The sequence below is a fragment of the Callithrix jacchus genome, chromosome 9 (genome assembly GCF_049354715.1).
Source record: "Callithrix jacchus isolate 240 chromosome 9, calJac240_pri, whole genome shotgun sequence".
Lineage (NCBI taxonomy): Eukaryota > Metazoa > Chordata > Mammalia > Primates > Cebidae > Callithrix > Callithrix jacchus.
In genome coordinates this window covers 105,793,817-105,821,375 of record NC_133510.1, presented here as the reverse complement: position 1 = coordinate 105,821,375, position 27,559 = coordinate 105,793,817, and the positions used below count along the sequence as shown (strand labels likewise).

General features: G+C 41.0%; 1 long non-coding RNA gene across 1 annotated transcript in view; it reads left to right on the top strand.

Annotated features, from left to right (window-relative positions):
• The first annotated feature begins 2,458 nt into the window (after nt 1-2,458).
• LOC108593209 (uncharacterized) overlaps nt 2,459-27,559 on the top strand; it is a 42,113-nt gene continuing 17,012 nt past the window's right edge. The window contains exons 1-2 of the long non-coding RNA XR_001913622.5: nt 2,459-2,821; nt 6,246-6,296. This is a non-coding gene — a long non-coding RNA (uncharacterized LOC108593209). The remainder of the gene's footprint in view (nt 2,822-6,245; nt 6,297-27,559) is intronic.

Sequence of the window (27,559 nt, the reverse complement as noted above, 5' to 3'; positions counted from 1 at the left end):
CTCTGGTACCTTTTTTTTTGTTTAAAGAGCAGTACTCTCCTACATGTTACAATTTGGGATAGAAATAGAAAGATGCAGCATCTTTCAGGAGGATGCTCTGGTGATTCCAATTCAAATGGCAGTTTTTCTATCAAGCTGAACCTATCTAGATAGACTCTTAATCTCCCCAAGTTTCAATTTGTTATCTGTAAGAAGAAGATGCACGTCTGTCTCATAAGGCTGTCACAAATAACATATTGTGTATTTGGAAGCCCTCAATCACTTCCAGTATCATCTAACAATTTTAAATATTTATTATTCTTATTTAAAGCTCAAATAAGAGTTGGTTATCATTACTCTGATCATCTAGGTCCAGCAACATAATCCCAACAGACCACTTTTCCCAAAGAGATGACAACTGTAAAGAAGCTTCCATTTAAGAAAAGAGTTGTAACTAAATAGAATTTAAACCTTTCAACACACCACACACATACACCCACATGCACGCACATGTACACACATGTGTGGGTGTTATGAACAATTAAATAATAAAATTTGCATCAACTTGAAACTAAAAATTTACAAAACTGAAATTGTATCTTGAAAATGGCAACATTAGAGACTGAAATTGAAATTTCAGATTTGAAGCTCAAGGCAATAGACCTTCATTCTTTTACCCTCATTTCAAACATTGTTCTTCATTTTGCAATCTCCTTTTTCTCATGGAGCTGCAGCATTACCAGACTTAAAAATCATAACCTCCAAAAAGTCAGCATTTGCTCTACTGCTAAAGACATTTCTTGAAATGATCTGTCTCTGTGTCCCCAACCAAATCACATCTTGAATTGTAATCCCCATGGAAGGTGATTAGATCAAGGGGCCAGTTTCCCCATGCCGTTCTCATGATAGGGAGTGAGTTCTCATGAGCATTGATAGTTTTATAAGGGGCATTTCCCTACTTTGCTCTGCACTTCTCTCTCCTGCCACCATGTGAAGAAAAACATGTTTTATTCCCCCCTTCTTCCATGATTGTAAATTTTCTGAGGCCTCCTGAGCCATGCAGAACTGTGAGTCAATTACCCAGTCTTGGGCAGTTCCTTATAGCCCCATGAGAATAGACTAATACACTTCTTTCAGCTGGGGGTATTGTGCAGTGCAGGTTTTATGAAATAGTTAACACTTTAACATAAACAACATTGATTTTAAAAAAATAGCTCATCCTACAGACAGGTAGTTTTTACTAAGGAACCAGCAAAAGAAAGCGTGGCTTCACTTTGCTGCCTAATTTTAAGTTAATTTTGGAGATTGAGATCTGGGAGGTTTGTTGTGTTTTCAGGAGCAGGAGAACAATTTTTAAAATAAAAGTCGCAGGCACTGTGGCCATTTCACCCTTTGGGCACTTTGCACCCTACAGAAAAAGCCAATTTAAGAGACAGTTCTTGCAAAATAGAGTAAGACAAACCAGTGTCCCTTAAATACTAAGAAGAGATGAGAAAGCACCCCATTGCTCCAGGAATATTGCTCCATCCCCACTCTTTAAAGGATTGCAGAATAAAAGTTGCCAAAATCTGCCACCAGGTGTATCGTTTGACAAGGGGGAAAGATAATCCATTAATATACAAGGTTTTAAAGTTCAAATTATTGAACTTTTTGGGCTTAATTCCACAAGTATTTATTTGAGCATTTACTTCAGGCTCAGTGAAAGACTAGACACATTAAAATGACTGCTATAAGGGCAATGCAGCAGAGCCTCTATTGCTCCACCACGTGGCATTGATTTAGGAGATTAGTCTTTTTTCCAAAGCACCACTGGATTCCTGGACCTCCTTTTCTCTTCCCTCCCCAGGAGCGCTCCAATCCGAAAGGGAGCGCCTTCCACGCATCAGTCCTGGCTTAGGATCAGCTTAGATGGAACCAGAAACGTACTCCATTCATTTCAAGAGATTCAATCCTCACCGTTCTAAACATTTAATTTATATGTCCCTTTGATGGACTTAAGGTTGCATCCTGTCAACATACAGGCCAGGACGGTGGGTTTAAAACCAGTCCCATACTCAGTTTGCCTCAGAGTCCCCAGGGCCAGCATGACTGCTTGGAGATCAGGAGTAAAGCTGGGAATGACCATTTGGCTACTGCAGCCCTCATTTTGTGCTTTTCTGTCTAGATTCGTTTGTGGGGCAGGGGAGAGAACGGGCGGGGGTGGATACATTCTGGAGGATAGGGGAAACTAGAAAATGAGAGGTATCCAAATAAAGTTTTCTAAGTCCTCAAAGAGAAATGGCACTGACGAAGTACCCAAAAAGAAACCTTCAGATTTGCCCCAGCAGTGGTTTGCGCTGCAAAGGGCGCAGAAACGCGGCTCTCAGACCTTGCCTATGAGTGGGTTAATTAAAACCAATGACTCCTCCCTTGGGTTTAGCAGAAGGTAGGCGGGCTACCTCAGCCTTTAAATACCCACGCGGCGACGCCGGTCAGAACCACGGACAGCTCCCGCCTTGTGGCCCTTGTACCCTTCCTGCGCTGTGGCGTCTGCAGTTCCACTCGGAGGACATGGAGTGTGGCTGCAGATCGGATCGGCCCTCTCTTGCTCTGCGTCCTCTCCACCCACACTTGGTGGGTGTCTTCTAGGCTGCTAGAATCCAGCCTTGAGCTAAACACCCAGGAGGAATCAGAACCCGAGAGATGAGAAAGGGGCGCCCGATGGAGATCGAGGTTGGCCCCTCTCTGGGAACTCAGTTGCCGTGCCGAGAGGCAATGCTCAGACAGAGGGGAGGAGACGGCCGCGGAGGCCCCGGAGACGGCAGGGTGGAGGCCTGATTTGAAGGTATCCCACGTCCTTCAGGTACCACTTTTCTTGGAAACTCCTTTTGCTCACAAATGAGAGAGAAAGGGACTAGAGACATCTCATAGGCCTCGCTGTACTGAGGTTTTCCTCAGTACAGGAAGCTGAGGTTTTCCAGGATAATAAGTGCAGTCCTCATCCACTTTCCCCTCCCCACCCCATCTCCACATCCTTTCTAACTTGGTTCTTCGTGGGGGAGAGGTTGGCCAGATGTGGAATTCCCTTATCCATCCCTTCCAGGTGTTCCCCTTTCCCCAGCCACTGGGAGGTCTTCACACTCCCTACCTCTCTTCTTCCCAGACCTGCCAATATTCAGATCTCACGGAGACAGCTGAGAAGAAGGTTGGGTCTCCAGGACCCAGATAAGTTGGGACCTGGGATTTCTCTCCTTCTGCTGGAAGGTGTGGAGAGAGTGTGAGATGCTTCAGGCTGATCTTTTCTACTGGCTTCCATTTTAAGTGCAGGGGAGAGCTCAGTGAGAAAGTCTGTTTCTTCAAGATTGAAGAAGCTTTTTGCAGATGCAACCTTTGTTCAAAGAGTTGGACCTTTGTGTATGCATGGGGAGGAGTGTGGGGGGATGGGTGGGGAATTCTTGGAAGCATATTTTAATTCATTTGAACAATGGCTTCCAAGTGTTTGGTCTCTGTAAACCCCCAAAGGACTCAGCAGCCGGCCCTAGAGAAGGTGGGAGGCTGGACCTAGGCAGTGGGGAAAAGATAGAAAAAGGTGAAAGGTGGTCATTAAGTTTACTTCTTTGTTGGGCATTAGAATGAGAATACTGACATGCTGTTTCTTTTAAGAATTTAAGACATACATTAATACTATTTGTTATGGGCGTCTAAACTAGAATCAGAAGCAGGAAATGTTTGTAAAAGGGCTGGAAATCTGTAAACAAAATACTCATTACCTACTTAATGGAAGAGAGAAAAAAACAACCACCTGATATCTTCAGGCAAGTGCTACATGCTCTAAAAAGACACTCTTTGGGGAGTATAAAAGAATACACCAACATGATCTTTGCAGCAAATGTTGCAATACAAGGCAAATGTCTATTAGCAAGAGATAGCTCAGATAAATTATTACCTATGTAACAGAGCATTGTTCAAGAGTTCAAAATAAAATTAAGTCAATCTATAAATCCTGACTTAGGGAAGTCTATGGGATATTTTTAAGCAAACAAAAAGCATGACCACATTTCCATTTTTTGAAAAAAGCTATTAATGATGTATATGCACGTACGTGGCACATATGTATATTTGTATGATCACAGAGGTAAAAAGGGACTGGCAAGTGGAAATGTTGCCAGTAGTTACTACTGAGTCTGAAATGATGGTCAAAGACCTGCTCTTGCTCTTTACCCCACCTGCTGTTTTAAAAAGAAGAGAGATGATGTGATTAAAGGTAATTTGAACTTGTTACTGTTGCTGTTTTTATTTTTATCTCAATATTTTATATAATAAAAATATACTACTGAAATTTGAGGTAAAAAAAGCAAGTACATGGGCTGGGCGTGGTATGGCTCACACCTGTAATCCTAGGACTTTGGGAGGCTGAGGTGGGCAGATCACGAGGTCAGGAGTTCAAGATCAGCCTGACCAACATGGCGAAACACTGTCTCTATTAAAATTACAAAAATTAGCTGGGCATGGTGGTGCACACCTGTAATCCACTACTCAGGAGGCTGAGGCAGAAGAATCACTTGAACCCCGGAGGCAGAGGTTGCAGTGAGCCGAGATGACACCACTGCACTCCAGCCTGGGTGACAGAGCAAGACTCTGTCTCAAATAAATAAATAAATAAATAAATGCAAGTACATGAATATTTCAATTACTGAATCTCTCCCTTTCAATCCTTTGAAGTAAAGATTCATCATCTAGAATTCAGACTGGCTATCAAGGCCAAGGGTGCTTTGTCTCAGGTGAAAATTTATACAAAATGTAACATTTGTAAGTCCATTGTCACCATGTTAATGATGCCTTAAAACAAGAGCTCAGATGTGGGCATGCTCACCCAAAAGAAAGAGGTAAATCATTGTATTTCTCTATGCAGATGCTCTGAATAAAAACTGAGAATGGAGATAAAGTTCTGCCATTTCCTGGATTGGCTATGATTACAAACCTGTTCCACTTTAAAGGTAGTTCCTGGAATTGCCATGTGCCACAGTCTACACACAACTTTATTATTTCAAACCTTTCTAACTAAGGAGACAGCAGAACATCGTGGTTAAGCAAGGGCTGAACCATGTTTTTGCCATTCACTGAATATATGACCTTAAGCAAGATATTCATCACCTTGTGCTATGGATTCCTCATTGGTAATGTGAGAATATAACAGTATTCACCCTACAAGTTTGATGGGAGTATTAAGTAAGACAAGCCTGTAAGGAGCTTAGGAGTGTGCTAACCGTAGTAGTTATTATCACTAATCCTACGTGGAAAAAATGCAAATCAAGGACAGTGGAAATTCACTAGAAGAAAATTGGATCCTTTTTGGATAAAAATATCCGTCATGAACAAGAGGGATGGAGCTGGAAATTAATAGGTTAAGGAACCTGAGGCTACAGTCTGCACAGTTAGATGGAAGAAGATGGAAGGTTTGAGTCAGTCCCTCTGGATTCAACTCCCAGCTGCGGCACTTACCAACTAATCCCACATAAACAAATATGTTACCTCTCTGTACCTCTTGTTAACTCTGAAATGCCAACAATAATACATATTTTCTACACAGTGAAAATAAAATGAATTCTAATCATTCAGTACATGATAGCTTCCATTTGTCTCTTACCCCCTAAAAGCAAAATTGCTTCAGATGCTCTCAGTGACCCTCCCCAACCCTTCTTCCCTTTCTTCTTCAGTGCAGGATGACTGGCTGCCAACTGCACCTCCTGTTTATCTTTTGAAAGTTTTATTCAGTTTCTAAGGCACTGTTCCCTCATAGTAGACCAAACGTGCCTAGGAATTAATAACCTCTCATCATCTCTCTACCAGTGACCAGGCTTTCTCCCTCACTGGCTTTCAAAGTTTTATCAGAGGCAGTAAGCTCAGCTGCCCACAGTAATAGCTGCCTGCCTGATAACATTCCATGTAATTATTGCCTTACCTGTCTCTATTTCCCAGTTTTCTATTTTTAGTTCCCAACTATACTATTTTCACAAGGATCCTTTTCTCAGCATCTGCTTCTGAAAGACCCAAACTAGGACAGAGGTGCATACGATGGTGATGATGACAACGATGAAGATAATGATGATGAGGATGATGATGGTGGTGGTGATGATAGTGATGATAGTGTGTGTTGCTCAGACAAACTTCTGCATTGTTCTTTTTCCCCAAGATTCTCATCTATAAGCCCTTATCCTATAAATTATTAATTCTAATATCTCTTTTTTGTCTTGTATCTCAGGTATCTTCATTTCTTTTACTTACAGTTTCCTGATTTCCACAGAAAAATACAAGATCTTGACAACTGCTGTTACCTGGTGAGCAATCATGAATCTAGTATAAACCACTCTCACCTTGTAAGTAAAATGAACTGGTTTCTCTTAATTCCACCTCACAACTTATTGATTATACTCTTCAACCTTCCAAAAAGAAGATTCCAGGCAAGTGTTTTTTTTTTTCCTGCCAAGTAGAAAGTTTTTTTTTTTAATTGCATTTTAGGTTTTGGGGTACATGTGCAGAACATGCAAGATAGTTGCATAGGTACACACATGGCAGTGTGTTTTGCTTCCTTTCTCCCCTTCACCCACATTTGGCATTTCTCCTAGGTTATCCCTCCCCAGCTCCCCCTCCCGCTGGCCCTCCCCTTTTCCACCCAATAGACCCCAGTGTTTATAGACTGGATTGGGAAAATGTGGCACATATACACCATGGAATATTATGCAGCAATCAGAAATGATGAGTTTGTGTCATTTGTAGGGACATGGATGAATCTGGAGAACATCATTCCAGGCAATTTTTTTATGTGCACTGAATATAAATGCCACCATTGCCACTATCATGCAGGAACCTGACAGGCAGATCCCTATCTTTCCTAGGAATATGATTAGAAATTCAGGCCACTGAATATGCTTTACTACGAAAACTCTAACCCCAAATACATAGACAAAGGTAAATTGAACTCTCCTATTCATGTGTAACATGAGAGAGTAATTCCACGTAGTGGAGTGAGTAGTCTGGCGTGAGTAGTCTGGGCTGGGTTTACATCTTTCCTCCTCTACTCTGAGCTGAGTAACCTTGGGAAATTTATTTAACCTACCTAAACTTTGGTCTCCTTGTTTATGAATTGGGGATAATGAGAATAATACATACTTCACATTCTTTTTGGTAAAGATTATATATTCTGTATACAGTAAGTAAAATGGCATATAGTTAATGTCCAGGAAATGTTAGTTCTCATTTTTCCTATTGAAAACAATAAACAACAATAGAATTTTATTGAGGAACCATAAGGGATCTCATGGTACATACCAGATTTATAAATCTCCAAACTGAAAAGAGACCACACACATTCTGCAGCACAGCAATTCCCCGACTGAAGTCAGGTGAGGTGACCTTCTCAAAAACACAGGATTCATTTCAACAAGCAAATGTCAGGATTGTATAGTGCATGATAGATATGGTTGCTGGTATTAGGTTTGTTATTATAGGTACTACAGGCTAAGAGAAAAGCTAGTTTTTGGAAGACAAAAAGGCTATTGTTTCATGCAGAGTCTGTTTATTGGCATCTAGCAGGTGGCCACAAATAATACCTAACAACAGCTGAAAATAGGAAGCCATTTATCTTTTCCAGGCCAAGAATATTTCCAGGAACCAACCTACCTTGGAAGGGGAAGTGGGGCTTCTTGAATAAAGTTTCCTGGGGAGAAAAGGAGTCCTAATTAGTATGGGTTCTGAGGTGAGAATAGACAGAAACAGAGAAGAAAGCTTGCTTCTGCCTGGCCACCCTTAGTGAGCTGATACCTTGACCAGTTGGTTGGTCGGTGCCTAGGACAGAATGAGGATCTATAGCACGTAGACCATATCACCACCTAGGAAACACACGGTGGTGTTTGCTCCAGGAATTAATTTCTGCCCCTTCTTTCCAATACCCTACACTGGAGGCTCTAACCATAGTGAACTGCTGAGATTCTTTTAGAACTTTTAACCCAAATGAAGCTGGGCTGCCTTGGGTCCTATTTTAGAAACAGTACTGCTTTCTAAAGAAATGTCATTATGGCAAAAAAAAGCATTCTTGAGAAATATAATTTTTTACTGGAACCTTTGGAAAGGACAACTAAGGGAAATTCAATTTCTTGACAAACAGTAAAATGCCCTGATGTGCGACAAGTGGCTCTTCTCTCTCTTGCCTGTACTTTTTATCAGCTTCTCAAACCTCCAGCATTTCTTTGCCTCTCATATTTATCTTTCTGACATCTTCTGACTTTCTGGCTCTATAACAGTGTTATGGTACAGAGCATGGTCTTCAAAACCAAACTGGCCAATTAGCTTTGAACCTTGGCACTATCATGGTTTGTTTGAGGCCTTGGAAAAATTGCCCAACCTTGGATGACATATATTATATTGACTCTTACCTTGTGCCTGGCAGGTATTACATAATTTGCACAAAGTTACTTAGCTAGTTAGTGATAGAGCCAGGATCTGGCTCAAGTAGCTGGACTCCAAAGCCCACACTCTCATACTCTTTTCTTCTCTCTCTCTCTCTTTTTTTTTTTTTTTTCTTGCAGAGTCTTTCTCTATCACCCAGGCTGAGTGCAATGGCATGATCTTGGTTCACTGCAACCTCCGCTTCCTGGGTTCAAGTGATACTTCTGCCTCAGCCTCCTGAGTAGCTGGGATTACAGATGCATGCTACCATGCCCAGCTAATTTTTCTTGTTTATATTTTTAGTAAAGACAGGGTTTCACTATGTTGGCCAGGCTGGATTTGAACTCCTGACCTCAAGCAATCCTCCCACCTTGGCCTCCAAACATGCTGGGATTATAGGCATGAGCCACCGCACCTGGCCAAAAGCCCAGATTCTTGAGGACTATGCTGTTCTGCTATGTTATACCTCAGTTTTTTCATCTTTAAAATGGGAATAATACTAATACTGCTTCATGGCAGAAAAAATAATGCACTGCGGAGTGTTAAGGCTATACATAATAATTTCCTTCTGACATCAAATGGTCTTAATGGTTGCTTTTACTGAGTCAGCTAAAACTCAGTTACATTAAGCTATTTTTTTGTAGTCTCCCTGATAAGTTGTTGCTGAACCAAGCTGGACTTAAATTAAATCTATACTATTGCTAGTTGAGGCATTAAAACTCATACTCAGCCATCCGAGGATGATGTAACATTGGGCATGTGATTTTTACCTTCCTAAGCCTCAGTTTTCTCACCTTTAAATTAAGGGTGTTCACCTCATGAACCCATGGTAATTATAAAAATTAGATATGAAATTTTAATTTGTAGACCTTCCAATAGCATGAAAATGTTAAGTGTGGTATTGTTAAGTATTACTGGAACTTTTCTAGAAGCATTTGTCTAAGTTACAGAGAGCTGGGGAATGAACCAAATTTCATGGAAACACCAGACACACCAAAATCACCCAAGGACACCACAGGTGGCCATTCAGCCTACTGGGGAATCTAGTAAGAGAATCTACAGAAGACAGGATAGAGGGAAGTCTGCTAAGGTACCCGAGGCCAGAGATACAGGAAAATTAGCTGTCCTCACTGCACATGTGGGGATGGGGGAAGAATTCCTGTTCTGCGGCAACAATAGCGCTTCAGAGAAGCTACTACTCATGGTAAAGAAGGAAGCTTTAACAGTAGAGATCATGAAGATCACAATCACCTACACATCCAATCTTCCCTTATCCCCTGTCCTAACAGAATCACTGTACTTGCCTTTCCTTTTAATTTGCGTTGCCCTAGGCATTGTTCAACAAATATTTCTTAAGCACCTACGATGTGCCAGACACTAGTCCAAAGCATACAGACAAGATTCCTGCTTTTATAATATCTGTATCTTGATATATAGATAGGGAGGCAGGAGGGGAGACTAACAGAAACAAACAAAGGATATAATTCTTTTGTCTGATAAAGACTGTGAAGAAAATAAACATTTGATTGCTCATCAAAATCATTTTGGGTCATAGATCACAATGTACTTTTGCCAAATAACCTGAAGGTGTTCAAAGAATTGAGTGGAATTACTATACAGTTTCTCACCATCTACAACTATAAAAAATGGGGGAAAACCCCAAACAAATACAATCAATACTGGTTCCTGCTTCATTTTAGTAACAAACAAGTTTTATATAAACTAAGAGAGTTAAAAAATTTTCCATCTTTCTAATTAACAAATGCATTTCCAATTCTGTGCACTTTCGTGGTTAGCAATTATTTATAAATTGTGCATTAATAATATTTGTAAATGTCACTCAATCCAAAACATATTTTAACCCTCAGGATCTTAGAGTCATAAAAAAATTTGAAAGTGGCTTAATTTATATTTTTTGTGGGTGAAGATCAATCAAATGCTTTTAGGAATAAAATGTATTGCATTGCAACACAATTTTGTGAGCAATAGGAAATGAAAATATGGTTTCAAGAAGGGAGGTCAGATAGAAAATTTCTAACTATTAGCAAAGTACATACCACAGCTTTTGGCTGGATTATTATATTAAGTTGCAATGGAATCACATTTCAATTTTAAATGTGAATATTTTAATACAACAGGAATGATATTTTTACAACATAGAATAAATTTTAGTCAATAACTTAAAAATATCTGAGGGGTATACTTGTTTGCAGAATTATTTTAAAGAGTGTATAAGATTTGAATATCATGTATGTAATCAAGGCTACACTATATTTAGTGGCCCCTAGATGGAGTCTCTCCCCACTTGTTGTCCCAGTTCCACAAGGACACCCTGGAAGGGTGGAGAGCTCTCATTTGCATTAACTGCCCCACAAATTATTGAACAGGACTTGATGGGAAGCTCACTGGAAGGAAAATGTGGCATAGTGGAAATAGCAGTAGATTTTGCTCAATATTAGTTCTCCCGATTCTAACTAGTTCATTGGCTCTCTGAGCCTCAGTTTTCTCACTTGAAACATGAATGGTACGATACAGTGATAAAGAACATGAACTCTGGGACTGGACTGCCTGAGATCGAATTTCAGCTTTGCTGCTTACCAGTTGGGTGACCTGATACATGTTTTTGAAATCTCAGTGCCTTTTCTCTGTCCCTTAATAATCATAAAGGAATGATAGTAGTACCTATTGAATAGAGTTGTGATGATTAACCAAATTAACATTTATAAAGTGCTTTGGATTGTGCCTACAACATAGATATAATTACCTTAGCTATTACCATGATTATAATCATTAACTTGGCTATTAAAACAACAAAAATGAACAATGCATGGGAAATGCCTTAAACCCCATGGCTGCTATACAACTAAAAGAAATGCTAATAAATCATATTAGATATGCTGCTTTCAGCAGCAAATTACAAAACAAAAACAAAACTAAAATGGGTTTAACCTATGAAGAGATTTATTATTTCCCATGGCAATAAGCCCATAGATATGACAGGCAGGGCTCCAGTGCCATAATTCCGGGCTCTGCCCTGTGAGGTGTTGTCTTTGTGCTCACAGTATCTTCCCTCTCACTCACAAGACAGATACTAGCAGAAGCTGAAGCCCAGGTACTTCCTATTTCCCTTACATCTAATTGGCCAATGTAAGTCAGGTGCTCACCTCTGCATCACAATATTTCTTAAGGAAGTTCCACCCACTGATTGCCTTAACCCCAGTGTCTGAAGTGGTCACTGGTACATGAGATACTGTGACTAGATTAGGATAATCAAGATCCAGACCCTGGGAATGGAGATCTGAGTCACACATCTCAGTCAATGTCCCAGTAGGGAGCAGACAGCACATTTAACTAGTTTAATGATAATAAAGTGACTATTTATAAAGTTGTGGGCAAAGTTTAGGAAACCCAGCAAGGGACGGTGCAGTATCCAGGGCTGGCAGCAACAGGAACCAATACTGCCCTCAGCCTAAGGATTAGGGGCTGTTAATGGAACACAAGTGCTGAGAATCAGATAGGGAGGGTTACCGAAGAGGTTCTTTATCCATTCATAGAGGGATGCTGTCATCTTGCAACTACCTAGCAAAGAAGGAAGCAGGAAGAATAAATATTCAACCTCACTCTGAAAGCCACAGTGCAGGGGAGCCATTAATGCCACCAGTGCACACCCAACACCAGATCAGGCACTCAGACTCTAGGTCACAGCGGAGAAGGATAAGCAAATGGAATTTGAGCATACATGGATGTTGAATACACATGAGCTGTACAGAGAAGGGGACACACACCTAAACAAAATTATATCCTGTTAGGAAAGAGAAAGGTGAATGCTGATTAGACATCTAACACAATTCACTCTAAGTATTCTTTTTCAAAATGAGATTGTTCTGTTTTGGTTTCAAATATAAATTATCTACAATTGCAGACACCTTTAATTTTTTAGTAAAATTCCTCCCCAAAAGAGAGGCACAAGACAATAACAAAAAAGGCTGAACCATCACTACTTGATGAGAGATTCAGGGAAAGATGGATGTCTTGACCTTTCAGGGGAAAGTGAAGAAATCCATTCCCAGAAGGGATTGCAAAGGGAAGTGGCTGTTCCCTTGATAAGGCCAAAGAGGGCAAGTCTAATGAGGCCTAAGCCAGTTACATGGTGTAATTTACTGAATGGTGTTGGCTGCCTTGCAAAGTTTCAAGGCAATCTTTTTGCAATACATGATTAGTAGGAAAAAGAGATTTGGATGTTGCCATTTTCCAAAGGAAACTTGACTACAGTTAGCAATACAGAAAAATGTTCTCTTTGAAAAGTCTCATATTTCTATGCAAAGTGGTGTCCCAAGTCAGAATTTACACAATTTATTATTGCCTAGTGTATGAGGACCAGCTAACTATTTCTGAACTAAATGTCAAGATAAACAAACCCAACCTGTAAAGAACTCCAAGAAGTTCTGTGACTAAGTGGCACCATCAAGGATGAGAAGAATCTACGCCAGTGATTCTCAACACTGGCTACGTATTAGAACTTTTTGGGAGATTTGAAAATTTTCTGGGCCCAGATTCCACCCCAGAGCAATTAAATAACAATCTCTTTCAGTGAGATAGAGGCACTGATACTTTTTGAAAAGCTCCACAAGTGATCCTCATATGCATACTTCCAGGGTTGAAAAGCTCTGGTCTATAGAACACCTATATTTCCAATAGATGCAGCATGCTCAAATCAATCAGATCGGTTGCTATGCTGATTAGTCAATTCAGTCCTAGTAGCCATGCTGGCGTGTGACACCTATGGCCCCATTTTGCAGTGTCTTTTAGCCAGATATTGAGCCAGCATAATAGAGCAGTTAAAAATGAGGGCTGCCTGAGGTCAAATTCTGAGTCCACTCATGAGCTATGTGACTTTGGAAAAGTCAACCCCTTTGAGGCTTAGTTTCATCATCTGTAAAATGGGGGCAATGGTAGGAATTACAACATAGATTGTGTTGAGCATTAACTTAGAAAATATTTAAGGAAATCTTAGAGCAGTGCCCATCACAAAGTGAACCCTCACTAAATGCACACTGTAGTTATGTGTCTAGATATAAGCCAGCTGGAAGTCCCAGGAGGATCCCTACATGTTGCCCACTGGCTCTGTAGAATTCTGTCTGGCAGGGGGTTGGGAAGAAGAGGTTGTTTTTGTTGTTTGTTTGTTTCTGGTTTTTTTTGGTTGTTGTTGTTTTGTTTGTTTGCTTTTGAGATAGAGTCTTGTTCTGTAGCCCAGGCTGGAGTACAGTGGTGCAATCTTGGCTCACTGCAACCTCTGCCTCCTGGGTTCAAGCAATTCTCTGCCTCAGCCTCCTGAGTAGCTGGGATTACAAGCACCTGCCACCACACCCAGCTAATTTTTGTGTTTTTAGTAGAGATGAGGGTCACCATGTTGACCAGGCTGGTCTTGAACTCCTGCCCTCATGATCCACCTGCTTCTGCCTCCCAGAGTGCTGGGATAACAGGTGTGAAATGCTGTGCCCAGCAGGGTTATTGAAGTAACTGGTTATTTTGGCCCCTCCCAATCCAGAATCTATGGGTCTATGAGATGCTCTGGAGTATCTCTGCATGACAGGCAAGGACTTTAACAATGAAAATGACTACTATTTCTGCCAATCATAGCCACTGTTTATCGATCGTGTCAGGTAACTTGTCAGGCAGTTTCTATCTTCTCGCAATCTTCACAAGAATCCTACAGAAACGAGACGTATCCCCCAATTTACTGATGATGATCCTTCAGCCCAGAGATGTTAAGTAACTTTCTCAAGGTCATCCAGCTAATAATAAATGACCAAATTAGGGTTCAAACCCAGGTGTCTCTGGCTTCAGACCTCATGCTTTTTTAACAAAGTTATGTTGCCTGCCTTTAATGATACTCTTCAATGTCAGGACGGTGGTAACTTCTTATCTTGGGGGAAAACAAACAAAACTCAAAGAAACAAAATCTTGCTAAACAAATCAGGCCATGTCCCAAAATGGAGCCTTCTCAGCAAGTCCCTTCCTTTCTAGGACACCACAGGTCTAGAATATAGAAGTTAAGGGCAGACATTGTGAATCTGGTTTTGGTTTGTGAAGAGTAAGTAAATCTGTTATGTGGTGTTCTGGGGTCCAGAGCTTTTCCTGGAAGGAGATGTTTTTAAAGGGAATATTTGTAATCATGCAGGATGGGCCATCAGGTAGGGTTGTTCCATGAAGAGAAGGCAGTGTGTCCCTTTAGTGCTCCTCTGAAGATGGACTCTCATTAGTGTTGGGTTCAGTGGTTGGGAGTGATCAGTGGGTGGAAGCTTCTCACAGCCCATCTCCAAGAAGTTAACATAAGTCAGTTCATACAATTCATTCAGAAACCTACTACCTACCTACCCCTGGCAAGGCTACCAGAACTACTATAATCTCACTTTCTCCTGGCCCAAATGGAGACACTTGGTCACACATGAATCTTTACTGAGTTTGACACGTGCTTATGTGAAGTCCCTTACAAAAATAACATTTTTAATCACATTTATAAAAATACATTTAATGTCCTCATTGCAAGGACAAAATGCTGATGATAATAGCCTACATTTGTTAAAGGTTTTTAATGTGCCAAGCTTTACATATATTAACCCACTTAAGCCTTACTGTAACCCTATGAAGTATTGACCTATTTTTCAGCTGAGGAAGTGTAGCACAGAGACACTGAGTAATTGCCTGATGGATTCTGTGGTAGTTCTCTATTACCTATCAGGACCCAGCAGGAACAGAAGGGATACTCAAATTGAGTAAATTGGGAGGAATTCATTATGGGGACTGGATACAAGCAATGGGCAAGTTGTAAGGAAATCTAAAAGAAATAGGCAATGCCCCAGCCCTAAATGGCCTTAAATGGAAAGAAAGACCTTTGACAGGAGCTATTACCTTGAGTGGAGGGAGTTAACCAGGCCACAGGGCCCAGCAGGGAAGGAGCTGGGGGAATAAATACCTCAGTCAGTCCCCTCTTTTCTTCTGATCTCCTACAGCACTCTCCATTGGCTGAACCCAACTGGAAGTCAGAGGGCAAAGGGCACATGACTCATTACATTCAAGCTGACCTGCCTGGGGCTCAGAGCAGAGTAGACAAGAGTGGGAAAGAAAGAAGAATGGACGCAGAGAAGCAAACCGGAAATATTCAGTGCACATCTCATCTCAGTTTAGCCAATCAGCTCCCTTCTGTCTGACTGTAAACACAGAGATACAAAAACTGTCATTAGAAATGAATAGTGTTAATGATGCATTACAGAAAGCTCATGAATTTCTGCTGCTGAGGAGGCTGGAGCTTTCCTGCTTCCATTCCTTCTACACATTGGCACTGGGAGCCAAGCTCCTCAGTGCCTTTCCGATACATCCTTACTTCTGCTTCACCTGATCAAAGGCACTCTGCTGCTCCGCACCTCCGGCCAACAACTGAACAATGCCCAGGTTTTCCCTCCATCACCCCATGTTCTCTAGTATGAGTAGTTAGATTATTGCTTTTATGTCTATCTTCCCAACTGTATTCAACAAAATGCCTCATATTTAATAGTAATAAAAATAAAGAGAAAAAGGAGAAGGAGAAGACAAGAACAGTTATAATTTTAGAAACTTGGAAAGTGGAAACTTCTTTGGCATGGTCCCATTGAAAACCACGGGTCTCGGCTGGGCACAGTGGCTCACACCTGTAATTCTAGCACTTTGGGAGGCCGAGGTGGGTAGATTACCTGAGGTCGGGATTTCGACACCAGCCTGACCAACATGGAGAAACCCTGTCTCTACAAAAAATATAAAATTACCCAGGCTTGGTGGCGCATACCTGTAATCCCAGCTACCTGGGGGCTGAGGCAGGAGAATGGCTTGAACCTGGGAGGCGGAGGTTGTGGTGAGCCAAGGCTGTGCCATTGCTTTTCAGCCTGGGCAACAAGAGTGAAACTCTATCAAGAGAGAAAGAGAGAAAGGGGGAAAGAGGGAAAGAGAGAGAGAGAGAGAGAAGGAAAGAAAGAAGGAAAAAAAGAAAAGAAGAAAGAAAGAGAAAAAAGAAAAAGAAAGAAAGAAAGAAAGAGAAAGAAAGAAAGAAAAAGAAAGAGAGAATCACTGGTTCTTACATTGCTGTTCAGAGAAAACCTTAATTGTACTTAATTATAGGGTTGTCATGGTAATATCCATTTTTATACTCAGTATTTTAATAAATAACTCTTCCTCAAATTATTTAAAAACAGATAATAACCGAAAAATCACTTATTTGCTCTACTTTCTCTTAATTCCACCTGTGGGGAGCTTGGCAGAGCAGACTCTGGGTTTCTGGCCAAGTTCTTTCTCTCCACGTGGGGGCAGCAGACCCTCACACAGAAAAGTACCTCGAAGGAAGCAACTGGCTTTCTGAGCTCCTGGCTTTCAAACACAAGCCTTCAAAATAATAAACCCGTGAATATTCTAAAGACTTATATTCGAAGGATGCTTCCAAAATCAAATAAATTTCGGTTGAACAAAGTTAAACAGGTTCTTAACCTGCAGGACTTCTCACAATGTTTAATATACTCTGTTGTTGTTGTTACAGAGACTCGCTCTCTTGCCCAGGCTGGCGTGCGGTGGCACAATCTGGCCTCCCTGCAACTTTGCAGTTCAAGAGATTCTCCTACCAGGTTCAAGTGATCCTCCTGCCTCAGCCTCCTGAGTAGCTGGGACTACAGGCAAGCGCCACCACGCCCAGCTAATTTTTTTTATTTTAGTAGAGATAGGGGTTTCACCACATTAGCCAGGCTGGTCTCAAATTCCTGACCTCAGATGATCCACCAGCATCAGCCTCTGAAAGTGCTGGGATTACAAGTGTGAGCCATTGCGCCTGACATAATATACTTTTTATGGTAGAAAACACTATGGCATACTTGCTCTGTGACTGGCTCTGTACAAAGTGCATTACCCACTTTGTACAGATTAAATGGCCTATTTAATCTTGGCAATAACTCTATGAGGTAGGCACTAATTGTTTACAAATTAGGCACTAATTTTTACAAATGAGGAAACAGAGGCACAGAGCTTATAAGTGGTGGGTGAGTTTCGAGTTCGGGCCATTAGTTACAGAACTTGCATGTTTAATCAAGACACCATAATGCCTTGTAATGGGAGACTGCAAGAGGGGGAATTTAACATTCAGTATTTCCCAAATGTATTTGGCTTTGGAACACTTTTATTCCTTCTGATCAACATAGAGGACAAGTATGTAATGGGATACTCCGATAAATGCTTCAATAAAGCAATGGCTTTATGCTACCCTTCTTTAAAATATAACTAAAAATATAAGTCCACAGGCCCATCATATGGTTGAACAGGTAATGGTTAAATTTTGATTTGATGGAAAAACTCTTATCATGTTAATCTCAGTTCTCAAAGCAAATGCCACTAAACCAAGACTATTCAGTATATTTGAAGTAGGTACAATACCAGTCAGAATTGAATTGGGACTTCACAGGAAGAAAAAGGTATAGGGAAGACAGGTAAGAATAAAAAGCTACATGTCCAGCAGGGAAGCTAACTATGGTGTGGAATGTGTTGGGGAGATGGGAAAAATGCTCACCTTTTCATGAAAGTTCGAAAATAAGACTGAGATTATAAATAATGCTGGAGTATTACAACTGGAACAAGCATGATTCTTGTGGCCAACACAAGGCCTTTTTAGAATAAATCTAAAACAATTAGGGGATGATGTGCCAGGGGGTTGATGCCAGGTAATACTGATGGCTACCTTAAGCAATATTTTCTAAATTTCAGTTCTTAACATACTAACTTTGTGATTTTTTTCTATCAAGATGCCACTACTGTTATTTATCTAGCATTTTCTTTAAATTTTCTTATATCTTTGCTTAAATTTATTTTTTAAAACCTTAATATCTGTGAATTCATAATTTTGAAGAAATAATTATATTTTTCTAAGATGTAAATTTTAAAGTTAATATATTATCTTTATTCCTTCTAAAGTGAAATGCAAACCATTCTTTGGAAATGATTTTCTAAAGGATTAAGAACTTGTCAGTGTTGGAAAAAAAGGGAAAGGGGGAATTAAAATTGAGTTAAAGAAGATGAAAACAAAATTGAAGAATAAGACTAAATGTTGGACATGAAATACGTCTGTCTCTAATTTGAGTTACAAGGTCAAACTCTTTTTGTAGATTGTTCTAAAAATACCAGTTGTTCTTTTTCTTGTATTTTAATTCAATAATTAAATAAATAGATGACCTAGTTTCATTACCAGATTTTTTTCTTAGTTCTGTGTGATAACTGTAACAGGAATATTAAATACCCCTTATTTAAATTATCAAACCAAAAAGATGTTCATTATATGGAATATTTTCTTTATGAGCATCTGTATTGCTGCTTTGTGTTAACATTAGCTTGGCTGGCTTTTTATTTTTATTTTTATTTTTTCAAGACAGAGTCTCACTCTGTCACGCAGGCTGGAGTGTGGTGGTGCAATCACAGCTCCCTGCATACTCAACTTCCTGGACTCAGCCTCTCACATAGCTGGAACCACAGGTGCATACCACCATGCCCGGCTAATTTTTGTTGTTATTTGTAGAGATACAGGTCTCCCTGTGTTGCCCAGGCTGATCTCGAGCTCCTGGGCTGAAGTGATTCTCTTGGCCTCCCAGAGTGCTGGGATTACAGGTGTGAACTGCTACACCCAACCTTGGGTGGCAGTTTAGAAATCAATTTTGAATTTTAAAAACTCTTCTTGTGCTTCCAACAAGGAAAATGCATATTAATGTACTACAAAGCCCACTTTATTAAAGAATATTTCATTATTCCATTGATTACCCATGGCACTAAACATTCTTTTATATTGGCATTAGACATAGAAATTGAAAGACATGTAATCCCAGCACTTTGGGAAGCCGAGGCGGGTGGATCACGAGGTCAAGAGATCGAGACCATCCTGGTCAACATAGTGAAACCCTGTCTCTACTAAAAATATAAAAATTAGCCGGGTATGGTGGCACATGCCTGTAATCCCAGTGACTCAGGAGGCTGACTCAGGAGAATTGCCTGAACCCAGGAGGCGGAGGTTGCGGTGAGCCGAGATCGAGCCATTGCCCTGCAGCCTGGGTAACAAGAGCAAAACTTCGTCTCAAAAAAATAAAAAAGAAATTGAGACACAGATGACTAAACCTGTTTCAACAAAATGTGAATCAGCAGATTATTTGATAAGAGCAAGAGACCTACTCTACAGCAGTACTATCCACTGAACTTGCTATGATGGTGGGCATATTCTACACCTGCATTGTCTAATTCAGTAGCTTCTAGTTACATGTGATGACTGAGCACTTGAAATGTCTCCACTATGATGCCTAAATAACTGAGTTTTTACATTGATTTTATTTTAATTCATCTAAATCTAAGTGTAAATGACCACGGGTGGCCAGTGGCCTACACAGTGGAAAGTGGAGCCCTGTAGGGTAGCAGACCTTCTGCTCAGGATTCTGTCTTTTAAAGAACCTTTGGAGAAAACTCACTTACATTTGACTCCTTTTCTTTATAGAGGAAGTCGCAATTTTTGCCTATATTTTAATAAAATGGCTTGAACATTCTGTTTCATAATTAGTCTTGTAATTGGTCATGATCAATATGTTCACAAAATATCTTCCTTTGTGTTTTCTTTTCTCTCTACCTTCTAAGTGTAGATCCCATGATAGATAATAGGCAACAAGTCCAGGGTCAGACAGGTAATAAGAATTGGATGGAATGAAATGGATGGTATACAAGATCCTAGAGGCCAAGCTGCTTATAGTCCCATCAAGCTAACTCCTAACTAGTTTTATTGCCTGTTAAAATACTCTCTTAGATGAACAAATTAGAGCAATTTCAACTCTGAGAAAAACTAAAGATGTTATCTAGGACCTAAGTTTTTTTTAGACCTTCTAGAAATGGTTGAACCTTAAAAAAAATTTTGGTTCCAAAACATAAAAGGTAAATTACAAAATCAAAAGTAACATTTAATTAGATAACTACAAAATGTAACATGCTAACCAACCAACTGCAGTATTTTGTAACTAATTTATATTATATTTAATTTGGAATGTGAAATAGGGTTGACATTCACATGCTTGATAGATTTTATGGCCATACAAGAAAAAGAGTGCCTGAAGTGCCGAACAAAATGGCACTAAAACACCCCTCTTTAAGCCATATGAAGTCACCAAGCTGCCAGCTTGCAAGCCCTGCATGATGTGTTCATTGCCTAGTTAAGAAAGTCATGTCCAAGAAGGTCAAGTGATAAGTTCCCATAGCTACATAGAGGCGTTTCCCAACAGAATTTTTATCTCTTACTTCCCACATGAAGGCTTTTGCACCCAATGTCATATAAAGGCCCTGAATCACCTGCATCTGGTTCATTAGGATGCTTGCTAAAATCCAGATTCACAGGCCAGACCTCACGTCTACTGAATTAGAACCTCTAGGCTTCAAATCCAGGCATCTAGATTTTGCCCCAACAATGCTATCATTTTCCCTCTTTCTGTTGATATATTTAGCTACATGGCTCTAGTCAGTTCAGCTAGGCAATTTGTTTTCAGTGAGTTGATTAATTGGATCCATTGACCTGTTGACCCAATGTGGATATAGTAAGTCCAAAAGTGGTTTCTTTTTTCTTTTTTTTTAATGACCCTGAAATGGAGAAACAATAATACTTAGATTCTTTCCTCACCAATGCCATTGGAGCAAACATTCCAAAGCTCTCTTAGAAGAACTGTGGAGATGAATTGCCTAGATCCACCCCCCTCCCCTTCATTTAAGCTTTTGCTCAAATGTCACCTCTGTCTAGAAATCTAGACAACTGTAAAAAAGTCTAGACACAGGAGACAACAGTGAAGGAAGCACTGAGGACAGACACGGAAAAGCTTGCTTGGTGAAAGCTCAGGGATAACCATGGAAGCCACCCAAGATTTTGTTCTCTCTGCTTCTCTGGCTTCTTTTTCTATATGTTAGGTCAAAATGGTGGATGGAGTGTTCTACATCTGTCAGTGCCAGGCACTGTCCTAGGTGCTGAGGAATCTAGGATGAGCAAGTTAGACCCAGTCCTTGTCTTAAATTTGCTTCCAGTCTAGCTCAGGGAGAGGCAAACTAGGCTTCAGTCCCAGCCGTGCCACTCACATGCTGTGTGATTTTGGATAAGCCACTTCACCTCCATGCATTTCTGCTTTCTTATTTTTACCTCTCATTCAGCACAGCGCCTAGAGGAGCATCTGTGGTCTTATAGAGCCAGTGGGGTTACCATCTACATTGATAATTAATGCATGTATGTGACTGTCTTCCTACTAGCCAATTCTTGTTTTTGCAGAGTTAAGCCATGCCAGTCAGTGAAAAGGCTGTCTTCTCCTTCCAACCCCACCCAGGGACCCCTGGGGCCAATTACACCAACCTTTTCAGAATTTGCTCTCCAAATTAGCTGGTGTGTGCTCTGGCTGTGTGTGAGGGTCACATTAATTACCTCATGGATGTGAGGGCTCCAGCAAAGCCCCAGTGGAGCTGTGTAGCCCATGACAACCTCCTCCAAAGGCTTTCCGAGGAGCTGCAGCAGGATGCCTCCCCACTGCAGTGCCTCAGGTTCATACAAAGAGAAAAAAAGTGATCCCAGAGTCAAAAGATTCACTCCCAAAACAGTCCAGGGCTAAGGAAAAACTGTGGGGGAGAGGTGCGGAGAAGGAGATGAAACATACAGAAAAAAGTGACCTCTCTGGCTACTAAGGAAAAATGAGGATTGTTTCGATCACAAGCCTAACCAAGTCTGGCAAATACTGATAGTTGCATTTTTTTTGAACATTTAAGCTTAATCTGGGATTTCCAATTGCTAAATTAGAAATTCAGAGTACACACTCTGGGAGAGTGCACACATAATCAGTCAATTTGACTAACATGTATTGAGTACTTATTATGTGTTGGGCATCATCATGTGCATTTTAAACGCAACGGTGAAAAGCCATCTTTGCCTCCATGGTATGTACCTCCTAGCTAGGGAAAACAGAAAATAAAAACAAACCAGTTAAATAAAAAGATATACATGATATAATTTTAGGTAACGGTAAGTGCTAAGAATAAAAGGATAGCAGAGAAGGGGATAGAGAAAAAAAGAAAGAAAGGGCTGCTCTTTAAGAAGGGGCTGAGCAGGGAAGACTTCTAGACAGAGGTGACATTTAAGCAGAAACTTAATGAAGTGGGGGGATCTAGGTAAATATTTGAGGAAAGGATATTTCATACCAAGGAAATAGCCTAATCAAATGCCTATCAGGGGCTACCTGCCATGTATTGTGTATACATTACAAATATGTGTTGATTTATTTTATAAAATATGATACAGGCAGGCGTTTTTTACTATTTGAAAAACCGGGGGCACAGAGAGGTTAAGTGATGTGTCCAGGGCAATACAGCAAGTTAAGTGGAAGAGTTGGAAAGTGACTCTAACTTTTTGCTTTTCAATCTTTTGCCAAATTATTCCTGGGACTAGGTACTCCTAAGATTCACTGGAATCTGATTCTCTGTGCCTCCCATGTAAAGCACATTTCCCCACCATGTTAAGCTTGGGTGCAGATCCCTAGAGACAGAACTTAATATGAATGCCTGGCTCTCATAAAGAGTTAGATGAGGAGCCCCTGAGAAACCACTGAGGCATGTGCCTCAACATTTCTGGGTCTGAAAGCACCTGCAGGCATGGTGGAACCTGTCCTAACTGTATCAGTAGTAAAACCAGCCTTTCCCAGGCACTCAGTTAGACTGCTGAGTCCATGGTCTGACTCCATTTCTGTCTTTCTGGGGAGAGCTGGGTGTGGGAAGGGGTGTCAGTTACACCCTCCCTGACTAAGGAAATGTGCAGAATGGAAAGACAGCCATTACCCATGGCTGGCCATCGCCTCCTTAGCAACAATAGCCGTGTACACACTCACACACAAACACTGCACCAAAACAAGCAAAGGTCATTCTCTCTGGGCGCTTCCAAGAATGATCTCAATTTTTCATAAAACAATGTTTATAAATTAGATGGAACCCCAGAGTAGTCCGGGAATAGAAATAACCATTTTATGAGGCTTCCTGCCATTACATAATTACTTGTTTGCTTTAAATAAGCAAAATACAGTGTGTAGTGGACCCTAGCCGACCTCTTCTGGAGCCAAGCAAAGACCCCTTTCAAAGCCCCCAAGCAAGTGGGTCTGAGTTGGGAAGGATCTTTGGTACTGAGGGGGAGGAGTGCTTTCCATCCTGGGCCTTTTGACTAGAAGCATCTTAAAGGCAAGAGCTGTGTCCTATTCGTCTTTCCATCCCAGCACCTAGCACAGTTATTAGTACAACATATATATTGAAGAAATGATTTTCATTGTCGAGTGAGTCAGTATGTTACCGAATCAATGAATGAAAGGATGAATGAATGATCTGATCCCCAGGGCTAAGTGCTGAAGAAAATGAAGATACCCAACAAGAGCTACAAACACATTTGGTCCCTTGTTACATGTCAGGCTCTATGCTCAGAGCTTTATATGTGATGGCCATGGAGACACATCTCATGCTCTTCACCCTTCTTCCTTCTCTTCCTGGCTTTTCCTCAGTTCCTTGGGACCTCCACGCAGCAACCTACAGCCCCTGACACACAGGCTGCTTCTTAATTCTAACTACAGAAATTATTTTCATCTTCATCTATAACAATCCCTGCTGTCTCATTCCCCTGAGTGTAAGTGCCTGTCATAAAGAAAAGCCTTGGATAAAGTAACTACCTGAGGTTGACTTTCCTCAGAAGCAGACTCTGAGCAAGCATCCAAGTGCAGGAGGTCTATTTGGAAACAGAGGTTGGGAAGAAAAGACAGTAAATCAAGGCTCACAAACTTAAGCCAGCTACCACTATGGGCAACCTGAGTTGAAAAATCTTATGTGGAAACTCTGAAAAATGGTAAGAAAAGTATGCCACCTATTCTGAGTTAGCCCATCCAGGGGCAAGAGAGCTGGTGTCTTTATACATCATCTTGACAGTGCTTGTTTCAGGAGTGTTAATTTTCAGGCATAGCCAGGCTTCCTTACACAGAGGCAGACTTGGCTTTTCTGGGCTTTGGAGGAAACATTCCAGTAAAGTGATTCAGATACCTATGGCTGGAAATACCTGGGGCACATTGAAGTGGTGAAGATGAAGGAGTGTGGGTAGGGTGCTGACAGCATTGCCACTATAACTCTTACAGGTTGAAATGGTTGACAACAAATTTCCACCCCCTGCCAGAAGTGTCTGACCTTCTAAGGAAGGATTTAAATAGGGTAATAATTTAACACAAATGCGTGTGTCTCTTGTTCCAGTTGGAAGATGAGAGGGAAGACTAGAAACTCATTTGATTATGAAAGGGTCAAATGAGTTTCCACTCACATATGGCAGATATATGAGCTTCTCTTGAGATTATAGGTGAGATGGGATCCACTTTCATAATGGAATGAAAATACAACCAGCATTCCTTCTACCAGAAACTAAGTATCCCCTAATAAACTCATGCCTGTAAACAGTACCTGGATACCTTTCTCTACCAGAGAAATTCTGTGGGTCCTCAATAAGTGGGTGTGGAGGCCCAGGATGCAAAGTCACTTGGTTAGTGGCAGGCTGGTTTAATCAGGCAGTTCAGCCAATAAGAGAATCATGCTAGGTCTGTCAAGCAAAAGGGGATTTAAACATTGAGTAATAAGTCCTTATAAAATCACTGAAAAGGCTGAAAGCACAAGTTAGAGGGATTAGCATTAACTTTTAAGCTGGGGTGCCAAGAGTCATAACATTTATGAAGCTCTGCAGAGCTCAGAAACTTATATCCATAGGCCTGAGGTGGCAGCATTCACACCAAGGGCTTGAGACAGTAGCGTGACTCGCCCCATCTTGGCTGTTGAACCTATGTGCTCTCTCTCCCTGCTCTCGAGGGCTGTCGAGTTGAGGAGAGAGTGGCTAAGCTACTGAGGCAAAAAACAGAATGCAGAGTAAGGGCCTGCAGTTTATGAGGACATTGTGCTGACTGCTTCATATCCCCTTTAGTCTCTGTGTAAGCAATAGGCCTGCTGCAATTGAGATGCCTGAGAGGGGCAAAAGACCCCTGCCCATATTTTCTCAGGAGCTGAGCCTTTTCTCTACCTCCTGATGGAAAACATAGTTAACAAGCCACCTTAAGGGAACCATTGTTTGTTTGCACTGTGTATCTTTGAAAAACATATATTAACTCTTAAACTGCTTTGTAAGCTATTATCACACGCCCCCTTAAAACTGCTTTGTGAGCTGTTATCACAAGCCCCTGATAACTGAGCTAAAGTAAATGTAACAAGAAAAAAGGTAAAAATCTGTCACCCACAGAAATAAAGTTGCTGCTTGACTGCAAGTAGACCTCCAGACTCCACTTTTCTATATTCTTTCACTTCCGCGCACTCTCTCCCTCAGGTTGAACAAGACATCTACGTTGGTGGTCTTGGGGACTCCTGCAGGTCGGTAGCCCCCTGGCAGACGTGCCAGACCCCAACACCGAGGCAGGTAAGTTTCAGGAGATCATTATAAAGGCATGTCTGCATGGCATCCCATGCTATTCCTTCCAGAGGAAAATGATAGCTTTGGTCTGTCTTTCCCTTCCACATCTTATGCTACTGCATCTCACTGGCAGACTGAAAATCATATTTAGACTAAATCACATTTAGACAATCCTGCAGAGCTCAGAAACTTATATCCATAGGCCCGAGGCAGGTAAATTTCAGGAAATCATTATAAAGGCATGTCTGCATGGCATCACATGCTATTCCTTCCAGAGGAAAATGATGGCTTTGGTCTGTCTTCCCCCTTCCACATCTTATGCTACTGCATCTCACTGGCAGACTGAAAATCATATTTAGACTAAATCACATTTAGACAATCCTGGAGACAGAGGATCCTGGGAAATGCAGATCCTTGGCTCCAGCCTCTGAGATTCAGGGGCGAGCATTAAATAGGTAGAAATAAATGCATGTGGTTCAAACAAAGCAAAACATCTAGCATTGTGATGAGCCCCAGTAAGTAGAAGAGTGAACCTAGATAGGAAAGGGAACATCTGCTCAGTGGGACATGCCTCTTCCAAAGAATATATGGGGAACAGGGACAAGGAAGAGAGTCAGCCAGAATTCTGCACCTGGTCCTACATTTGGCAGCAGTTCTAGAGACTCAGCACTGGGGAATTTCCAACATCATCATTCAGCTCATCACGTTCATTGTCTTCATTATGGCTGCCTCCCCATACCTATTAGTCCATAATTCTATACCCTGATTGTATAGTAAGAAACCTCAGATAAAAACTTGGGGCCCTCAGGGCCTGTGGCAACAAGGGAGCAACTAGATATGGGCAGCCAGAAAACCTTCATTAGTGAAGCATACAGATGTTCAGCAGAGGCTCTTGTCAAGGCTTAAGGGTGTACAGATATTTGGAGTAATGCGGCTTGTTAATACCCATACATTTGGGATGACTTGGTTGGGGTTATGGCTCTCACACCAATTTGATGCATGACTTTGGGCAAGTTACCTTAACATTCCCTCCAGGAGGAATGTTATTGTGCTACATTATCTGCGTTCCCAATTCTAGTATCTTCACTCAAAATATCTTAATTACAAGGTTACATTTCTCTGAACCCCAAAATATGGCAAGGTTTCATGAGAATTTGAGACTTTCTATCTTAAGGGGAAAGGTTCTGTTTAAATATTTCCCTCCTGATCATCTCTCCTTCAACCAAAGTTAAGATTGACCCTTTGAGGCCAATATGGTCACTACAGTGCTTGGTTCACAAGCCAATGTGTAAACTCTAGTGGACAGCATAATTTTGTTTAATTCATTAGAAGCCAACCCAAAGCCCTGAATCATGTGTTGAAAACAATCCTTGTGCCAAACTTTGAGGACAAGAAGTCCTTCCCATCATGCCCCTGCTTCTCTTCTGGTATGGAGACATCTCATGTTCCTAACCTCTTTCTCGTGAATCAAAACCTACCACGTGTCACTCCTTCCTAGGATTTTGCTCTCTGTTCTGAGGGTGGCTTATGTCAGATAATTAAATTCTTGCTAACTTATTAATGAACTAATGTATCTCATCAAATTTATAGAATATTCCAATGAATTAAAAATGTGACATTTATGGTAGGTTTATT